Genomic DNA, 10635 nt, shown 5'->3' with positions numbered 1-10635 from the left:
AATCACGTTTAAAACGATGATTTGCTAACTATGGTCTAGGTGAGGCAGAAGATACGCCACTTTTGGCATAAGATTTACAGGAAACTTGCAAAGTCCTCGAGACCTACGCAGAGGGTCCTAGGGATCTAAATATGACAAATTATTTTTTTATTAAAACTAAGATATGGAAGTTCTTGGTTTCAATTGAACCTAAAGATATAACGGCTTAGGTGGCCCAACATAGATGCCAACTATTTCCAAGTTAAATTGCACTAGTCATATTACTTTGGGTGTAAACCTTAAAATTAACCGAGGTGACCCACATCGTCCATCTGAAAAATCGGGTCGGATTGGGGGATGGCAATCTAGATTGGAGGCCTTAAAATAATTTCAAAAAATAATTAAAAATCATTATAAATAATGTTATTTAGGTTTTCATGAAAAACTGAAGTAATGCATTGTGGATTTTCGTTGTCTCGTAAAAATAAGTAAATAATGGGATACCTTTTTCTTGTCTGGATGTCTATTTATATAAATTTTGAAACTGATTTCTTATATAATTTTACTACAGTATTTTTTGCCAAATTTTTAATATTTATCTTATGATTTTTAGTGACGAAACAAATGAGAAAGTGAGTTTTGTGATTTTTTATACTAATTTTGTGATACTAGTTGTCCGTTTTGTATTCGATTTTTATCTCATACAAACATTCGATATCTCTCTCTCTCACACACACATACAAAGACATTGGGTATCTGGAACCGAGGAGACAGCCCATTCCATTTCATCACAATAAATTATTTAATAAATTATTTTGAAATTTTGAATCCCATTTTAAAAATCCAAATGGGGTGTTGTTAAGAAGTTCATGGACATGTATCTCTTTAATGTTTCTCTCTAGCTGTACAATGCTCGATTGTAGGGCCAAAAAAAGGCAGCAACTGAAATATATCCATTTTAATCAATGGAACCAATGGATGTATCTCTTTATTGTTTCTCTCTAGCTGTACAATGCTAGAATGTAGGACAAAAAAAAGCAGTAACTGAAATATACCCTTTTTAATCAGTGGAACCAATGGATTTCCAGAATTAGTTATTAGTTAAGATATATTTCCTAGGATTAGTTATTATCAAAAGGTGAAATTTCCTATAAATTCCGTTCTCATTTGATGAGAAAACAGAGTTAAACCCAAAAGAAAAAAATGAGATGCACAGTTCTCTTGTTGACTGTTTTAATTGCTTCTCTCTGTATTTGTGCTTATGCAACACAGGTTACTTATGATGGGAGAGCCATTATCATCGATGGTGAGCGTCGAGTTCTTATCTCGGGCTCGATTCACTATCCTCGAAGCCCTCCTGAGATGTGGCCTGATTTGATTAGAAAATCAAAGGAAGGTGGTCTCAATACGATCGAGACTTACGTCTTTTGGAATGTCCACAAGCCCAGGCCCCGTGAGTATGATTTCACTGGCAGGCTCGATCTCGTCAGGTTCCTCAAGACTGTACATGATGCAGGGCCATATGCTGTTCTCCGCATTGGCCCCTATGTTTGTGCAGAATGGAACTATGGGAGCTTCCCTGTTTGGCTTCACAACATCCCAGGGATTCAAGTGAGGACTGATAATGAAATTTACAAGAATGAGATACAAAATTTTACCACCAAGATTGTCGATATGGTTAAAGCAGAGAAGCTCCTGGCTGGCCAAGGGGGACCTATTATCCTCACCCAGATCGAGACTGAATATGGAAATATTCAAGGCCCTTACGGGGATGCTGGACACCGCTATATCCAATGGTGCGCGAAGATGGGCGAATCTCTGAATGTTGGCGTGCCATGGATCATGTGCCAGCAAAATGATGCACCCCAGCCCATGATCAACACCTGCAATGGATTTTACTGCGATAGCTTTAAGCCAAACAATCCAAACAGCCCTAAGATGTGGACTGAGAACTGGACCGGCTGGTTCAAGGGATGGGGAGGGAATGACCCTTGTTGCCTATGCAGTTGCTCGCTTCTTCCAAACTGGTGGCACTTTACAAAACTACTACATGTATCATGGTGGAACCAACTTTGGCCGCACTGCAGGGGGCCCATACATTGCAACCTCTTATGATTATGATGCACCCCTCGATGAATACTGGCACTTAAGGCAACCCAAGTGGGGGCATTTGAAGCAGCTTCATGGAATACTGATATCCATGGAGAAAGTCCTCACATCTGGGACGGTCTCAAACACGTCCTTTGGGCTTGGCGCTGATGCAACCATCTACACTTTGGATGGGGATTCAAGCTGCTTCTTGAGCAACAGAAATAATACAAATGATGCCACAGTCACATTCCAAGGAATTCAATACTTCTTGCCAGCTTGGTCTGTCAGCATCCTTCCTGACTGCAAACAAGTTGCATACAACACTGCTAAGGTCATAACTCAGACTGCATTGATGGAGAAGAAGCCAAATGGGGCAGAATCCAACATACCCGAGCAGCTAGACTGGAAATGGCGCCCTGAAATCATCAAGGGGATTCTGAAATTGGGAAAGTCTTCCTTTACATCCACTCAACTTCTTGAACAGAAACAAGCAGCTGCTGACGAGAGTGACTACTTGTGGTACTCTACCAGTGTGGACATTGGTAAGAAGGGTCCCTCCTATAGCAAAGAGATGGTTATAAGTGTGAATACAACTGGCCATGTCCTCATGTCAATGGAAAGCTTGCAGGATCTCAGTATGCTGCCAATGGAAAATACCGGTTTGTGTTTAACCAGACAGTACACCTGAAATGTGGTAGAAATTACATACGCTTACTAAGTATCACTGTTGGTTTTCAAAATTATGGAGCCTTCTATGACATGGGCCCTGCTGGAATAGTTGGTGGACCAGTTCAGATCATTGGGAGTGATAATGCTACAAAAGACATCTCCTCATCCAAATGGCTCTGCAAGGTCGAGTTGATCAGCGAGCAAAGGAAATTATATGAAACAGAATCTGAAAAAGGTGAAATGGCACAATGAATATCTCCCAACAAAGAGAGCCATGACATGGTACAAGGCAAGCTTCTCGGCTCCTTTGGGCACTGATCCAGTGGTGGTTGACCTCGATGGCATGGGTAAGGGCTATGCCTGGATTAATGGCCAAAATATTGGCAGATAATGGCCAACAAACCTGGCTTCTCAGGATGGTTGTCCCTCTGTTTGCAATTAGAGGAGTATATAAACCTGAAAATTGTCCCACGGGATGTGGTGAACCTACTCAAAGATACTACCATGTTCCGAGATTGTTCCTTAGGGACGACGAAAACACAATTGTGCTCTTTGAAGAAATCGGTGGAGACCCGAAAGACATCAACTTCCAAACTGTGAGTGTGGGTAAGGTGTGCTGCAAAATTGAGCAGGGCTCGAAACTACAACTCAAATGCCCCAGTGGAAAATCCATATCGGCTGTTGAGTTTGCAAGCTTTGGCAACCCGGAAGGCCAATGTGGGTCTTTCCAAAAGGGTAGATGTAACATCGTGAGCGCCTTGTCTGCAGTGCAAAAAGCCTGTATTGGCGAGGTTAGCTGCTCAGTCTCAGTCACGGAGGAGGTTCTTGGTTCAGACGGTTCTTGGGGAGACATTCATAAAAGTTTGGCAGTTCAGGCCACCTGTTAGAATGGGGAGCAAAATAGTGATACCTTCCTAGAAGGCCTTGGGCTTCTATATTCAAAAGATGATCATTTTCATTTTATTCTTCTGATGCTCAGGCCTTTTCTGTACTTGGTGAACATCAATAATTTGTTTTCCAATCAAAATTATTTATTTAAGGGTGCAATTGGCATATAGATGCATCCGTAGCTGTAGCAGTAAGGTGCACCTTCAAATTTTATCATGGTATATAATTTTGATGTAAAATGTTCTTAGGATTATCTCAAAATCTATTTTTATATTTAATTATAAAATTTTAAATTTTAAAAATAGTTAAAATCAAGTAGCTCTATAAACATATGAAAATCTTAAAAACGGACTGTGTAGATAATATGTTTTAAAATGCATTATTTCTGTGACTTAAAATCTTTTTATTTTTCATGGTCATACATCTCGATGTCGAGATGATCAAGGATTTTTCAACATTAAAACTACATTTTCCGATGGATTTTTGAGGTGCATCCGTAGTTCTGCATTACAAGGTTGCAGCCTAATATAAACTTTCCTTTATTTAAAGAGGGAAAAAAAATGGATATAAGATTAAAAAAAAAAAACAGATATTGGGTATCTCTCTCTCACAGACCGACGCAATCAAATACACACAAAAACAGATTGGGCATCTCTCTCTCTCTCACACACAAACATATTAGATCATTCTCGTAGCTTCCATTTTGGTTGAGGCTTTATTATTCATTTTCTTCATTTAAATAAAAAATATTTGGACCGGCAATCTATTCCCCCGACTATTTCTTCTTTAATATGCTATAAAATTTTCTTAGCATTGCATCAATCAATACAATAGGAATGGTAATATTGGGTTTGATCATAGCACTTTTCTAAACATTTTGCAAAATTTTGTCCTGCACCTCCTTGGAATGAAAGACATACAAAGGAAGCTTCCAATACAAGAAATTCCAGTTATAAATACACCATACAAGGCCAAGACAACAATGGGTAAATCATTTACAACTTACCAGTTAGAATACCCTAAAATATCTCAGGAGATACGAATGGCATAAGCCCAAGCGCACACTGTATCCCTATGGTAATAATCCCTTTAAAATTTGGGATTATATATACAAGGATGTCTCAATTATTTACAACCATTCGGTCGAAGGTAGTCTCCGGCATATTTTTTGTTTATTGTATATTTAATTATATTATCTTTATATTCCCAAGCATATGAAGTAGTCGTTATTTTCTTTGTTTTAAAAAAATTGGTTTAGTGGCATCAAAGTTTTAAAATCTTGGTTTTATTTTACTTTGAAGCATGAGTTATTGTAACAAGACTACTTGTAAGTGATCTTTGCTAAATAAAAAAGGTGGAAAAAATAAAAAAATAAAAATATATATACCCTGGCAAGATTACATTGGTTTTCTTTCATTGGTATCAAAACATAGTTACTTGTTGCCATTAGGAGTCTTTTCTCTTTTTTTTAGTCTAGATTTTGCTTGGGAAAATAAAGATATGGCTACCCGTATCTTCATCTCAAATATCCTAAAAACTGAAAGGTTTGATGGTACCAATTATGCCTCTTGAAAAAAACAAAAAAAGATTGGATATGTCCAATATTAAAACAACATTCTCTGATGGATTTTTGAGGTGCATATGTAATTCTACATTTTAAAGTTGCAATCTTATAAAAACTTTTTCCATACTTTATTATACAACATTATGTATTCTTATATATTACTCAACACGCTATTACACATTGTATAAGTCAATATTGGCTTCACCCTCCTTACTCTCTCACACACATGTACATCTAAAGCTACCAACTACCTTGTCTCAATGAGTTTATGTTTGCTTACAAAATTGGATAGTCATAAGAAGACCATGTTATTAAAGGCTTCTATGTTTGTGTGTGTGTTGTTGGGTTTGTGTGGCTATTAAAGGCCTTATGAGTGATTGTAATGAAATATTTGATATAGTGGATCACAAACACAAAATGTTTGCTGATATCTGACTGTGCTTGACAGTCTAGACCAGTCGATTGGGAAAAAACCATGTTACCTGGGCATAGAATATCAATCGATTAATGGGTCACCCCTTGATGAGGTTGGAGTATGCTTGGATGAGTGAGCTAAGGGATTGTGTGAACCTTGTGTGTAATGGTAGCTTTAAGAGATGGGAGCCAAAGCCTCATCTATGTACCATCACACATCATGCATATCGATAGACTGTTTCGAGAACATCAGCCACCTTTCAAGGTGAAGCATATGCATATGCGAGAGATACCCCTATGCACCATAGGAGCGGTGGTCGCATCAGGTCTAGGTGACATTGACTCGTCTCTAAGGGAGGAACTGAAATCTACAGACTGGGATTGCAATCTCTTGGCTTATCTGCCAGACTTTGATGACCTGCTAATGAGCCCTTGCATGGATTGTGGGTTATGGGAAACACTAGGTTGGTTAGATAAAGCAAGCGTGATTTGTAGTCCACAATTGAAGGTGAAGTACCCCATGATTGTTGATTTAATTCCTAAGCCATATGGATCTATGTTCCACCAAATTAATTTAATTATGTTTGTTTTAAGATATAAATTATTTTAGAATTATTATTTAAATTTTCATGAACATCTGGATATTTTATTTATGAAATTTGTATTTGTAAAATTAAAGATATTGAATTTACAATGGTTTAAATATTCAAACAAATATTTTAAAACTATTTTTATTATTTTTTAATATAAAATAAAATTTCAAGAGGGCCCATTGTGCACATGGGCATGCCATATTCTAGAAGGTGGGGCCCATGCATGCCTTCCTTGGGTGGCACACCCCACCCCTTATTCTATCTTATCGTGTTTCTATTTTGATAAGATATGGTATTAGGTCAAATGGAATCTTGAGGTTGGAAAATATTTGACTAAATATTGACTAGATTTTGTGGAAAGATTGAGTAGCCTTGTGCTAAATTTATAGTATGCACAATATTCGATTGGATTTAATTTATTTAATTTTTATTGATGGGAAAATGGTTTAGGAAAGGAGGATAATGGTTTTTGCACCTTCCATAATGTTGATGGCCCATCTGTAGAATGGATGACCCAAATCTCTCACCTCACAAGTCACCCTTGATCGACGGTCCATGTTCAATCTCACTTAAGTATCAAACTATGAGAAACCCTAAAAAACCCTAAACCTAATTTTACACTATTAATAAGGGTGTACCCCCTATTCTCGACGCACAATCTCTCTTCTCTAAGGGGCACGCCTCACTCTCTCTCCTCCCCCTCAAGACTTTCTCTCTCCTCCCCTAAAGCATCTATCTCTCTCTCTAGATCACTCTCTCCTAGCCTATCTCTCGAAGGGCACGCCCCAACCATAGGCCACCTCCTAAGTCTCTCTCTCATCTTGAATAGCCTAAGGGTTGGGTGGTATGAGATATGACAAAATAAGTCTTAGGGTTAGGATCTGGGTCTGAAAAATTCTAAAAGGGTTCTATAGAATTAGTTTGGCCTAAACTTGCTTTCCCGGATTGAGATTGAAGCTAGATCGTTGATCCCGTGCTATCGGATGGTGGTAACTCGATGTGGGGTGTAATAAGCCTAGTTGAGGTAATCTTCAGCACTCTTATCTTTTATTTCTTGCAATCTTATATCTATATTATCAAGCATAGTGCGTAGTTATTTCAATGACATTAAGTTTTAAGATCTTGGTTTTATTGTTGTGTTGATTTTATTTTGAAGTATATGTTATTGTAATAAGATCACTTGTAAGTAATCTTTTACCAAAATAAAAGTGGTGAATTAATTTTTTTAAAAAAAAATTATTATTCTCCGGTAAAAGATCACATAGGCATTTCTTTCATTGGTATCAGAGTACAGTTACTTGATTGCTATTAGGAGTCTTTTCTAATTTTTGCTTGAAAATAAAAGATATGGTTGCTCGTACATTTATCTCAGAGATCCTAAAAACCGAAACGTTTGATGGAACCAATTATGCCTCTTGGAAAAGAAAGAATCGATATGTTCTTTATGAGGAAAACTTGCATGAGATGCTCTATGAGGATCATCCTCATCGTTCAAGTGACAACTCATCACAAGAGATTAAAGATCAGTACGCCACTTGGAAGAGGAGGAATTTGAGATGTAAGCAGATTCTTTTGTGCGTCATGACTGACTCATATGCTTCCGAGTATGAGTCAATCTCTAATGCAAGCAGAATCTTTGATAAACTTGAAAGAGAGTATGTTGAACCCTCTCTCATGAAACAAACCATGGCCATGAAGAGGTATAATGAGCTAAGGATGAGAGAGGGTACTAAGTTTGCAGATCAAGTGCACATCTTTCGGGCACTAGTCAGAGAGATGGAAGGCACTGACATGAAACCTTTTGAATCCATGCAAGTGATTCATCTCATGAATTCACTTTCAAACTCATGGGAAACTTTTGTCCTCACTCTCGGCTAGAAGAAAGGCACCAAAGCTAGAGGAGCTCATCACGACGATTAAAGCAGAAGAAGAAAGGAGGAACTCGAGGCATTCATAGACTACAACTCCGAGGGAAGTCGTACACATGGTAAAATCTTCACCCTCTTTTAAACCCAAGAAAAGAAAGGGTAGAATTAATTTTAGAATGAGAATAAACTTCAAAAAGAGAGATTTTGGTAACAAAGGAGAAAAGAGAAACCATAAATTATTTTATCTGCAAGAAAGTGGACCACATAGCCAAGAATTGTTGGTCCAACAAATTTGGAGGGACCAACAAGGAACTGGCTTGTGTAGTCTTTGAGACGTTGCTGGCTGATCCCGAGGGAGCTTCTTGGTGCCTTGACTCGGGAGCCACAGCTCACGTCACAAACACCAAGGAAGGCTTTCGTTCTTTTACTCCAATGGGGCCAGGACGACAACATATCTATATGAGAGGAAATCAGAAAACTGATGTTCTTGGAGTTGGAGATTTCGAGCTGAAGTTGAAGAGTGGGAGCATCTTGATCTTAAAACAAGCACTTTATGCTCCTAATATTATGAACTGCTTGGTTCCCAAGATGTCTATAGTTGGATTCACGATCACTTTCATTGGGGAGAAGGTGGTGGTCAAGAAGGAGAATAATGTTGTCATGACCAGACATCTGGTAGATGGTTTATTTACTATTGAAATAAAAGAAAAGGTTGCTTATATCTTGTTCCTTAATAAATTAGATGCCACCCTATGGCATATGAGGTTAGGACACATTAATTTCAAAAGAATGGAAACATTGAAGAATGATGATATTCTTCAAATTATAAATGAGATTTATCAAAAGTGTGTGAGTCTTATGTGCAAGGAAAACTAATAAGGAAAAATACCACCGGGGTAAACATAGATTTTAACATTTTAGAAATCATTCATAGTGACATATGTGGATCTATGAATGTTGCTACCAAAAGTGGTAAGATATATTTCATCACTTTTATAAATAACTGCTTGCGATATTGCCATATATATCTTATTCACACAGAATCTGAAGCCCTAAAAAAATTCAAAGTATATAAAGCCGAAGTAAAGAATCAAACCTTGAGAATCAAAGTCCTTAAAACTGATAGAGAGGAAGAATCTTCATTTGAACTTTTCAAAGAACTATGTATTGAGAATGGAATCATCCATCAGTACACCATGCCATATACTCCCAAAAAAAAAGGTGTTGCCAAGAGACAGAATAAGACATTGGTTGAAATGGTTAGGAGTATGATGAGACATGCTAGTCTTTCCCTAGACTTTTGGGGAGAAGACGTGTTGATGGCATACTATATCCTTAATCGAACTCTTACAAAAGCTGTCCCACTTACTCCTCATGAAATTTTCACAGGTCCTGCTCCCTCACTTAATCACCTGAAAGCTTGGGGTTGCTCAGCCCATGTTCTTATCCCGCACCAAAATAGGACCAAACTTCAACCCAAAACTGTTAAGATCATTTTCATTGGCTACCCTGACCATGGTAAGGGGTATCGATTCTTCAGCCTAGAAACATGGGTGGTCATTGAGAGCCGCGATGCTCACTTCTTCAAGGAAGGATTGCTTGAAGCAAGAATAACACAGAAACAAGCCGACTTCTTTGAGGAGGCAAGAAACAAGGCTGTGCTTCGAGAACCCAAACCTAAAACTTCCAATAGACCTGAGCGTGAAATTGAGCTCTCAAATCAAAATATTATTGAACCTGAACCCACAAAAGAACCTGAGCCCAAACTAAGACGAAGCAACTGAGTAAGTAGACGTCCTTTTACCTAGAACACTTTGTCTACTTAGGGGAACACAACTTGATAAGGTAGGGGAAGATCCAGATTCTAAACCTAAAACTTACCATGAGGCCTTGTCTTATCCTGAAAAAGAATACTAGATAGAAGCCATGAAAGATGAGTATGCTTCCATTAACCAAAACCATGTATGGGAATTAGTCTCCCTCAAAAACGTAAAGTCATTGGCTATAAGTGGATTTTTTTTTAAAAGTTGAATTTAGAAGGGAAAATAAAAAAATACAAAGCTAGGCTAGTTACAAAGGGTTTTACTAAAAGAAAATGATAGACTATGAAGAGACATTTTCTGTTGTTGGCAAATTTCCATCTATTTGAATCCTTATAGCCATAGCAGCTAATTTTGAGTTTGAGATTCATCAGATGGATGTTAAAACAACATTTTTAAATGGAGATTTAGAAGAAGAAATTTACAAGACCCAACCCTAGGGATTTGAGGAAAAAGGGAAGGAGAACCTAGTGTATAAACTAAATAAATCCCTCTATGGCCTAAAACAAGCATCGCGTCAGTGGGAGTGATGTGGTTTTTATTTCCTGATATATGGATGAAATGCTAATTGTTAGCAGCTCGATTGCCCGAGTAATAGAAACAAAAACTTTCCTTACACAACACTTCAACATGAAGGATCTTGGAGAAGTTTTATATGTGTTGGGCATCAAGATAACAAGAAACATAAAAGAGAAAACTATGCAATTTCCTAAGCAACCTACTGCAAGAGGATATTGGAAAAGTTTGAT

The 10635-nt window shown here is 37.7% G+C and overlaps 1 pseudogene; it reads left to right on the top strand.

Moving 5' to 3' along the window:
- Window positions 1-1182: 1182 nt before the first annotated feature.
- On the top strand, window positions 1183-3775 carry LOC18436079 (beta-galactosidase 15 pseudogene; annotated as a pseudogene).
- Window positions 3776-10635: the final 6860 nt, after the last annotated feature.

This window comes from Amborella trichopoda, chromosome 8 (assembly GCF_054954075.1).
Source record: "Amborella trichopoda isolate Santa Cruz 75 chromosome 8, AtrichopodaSantaCruz75HAP2 v2.0, whole genome shotgun sequence".
Taxonomy (NCBI): domain Eukaryota; kingdom Viridiplantae; phylum Streptophyta; class Magnoliopsida; order Amborellales; family Amborellaceae; genus Amborella; species Amborella trichopoda.
The sequence above is the reverse complement of the archived record's forward strand: the minus strand, read 5'-3'. Positions and strand labels throughout refer to the sequence as shown.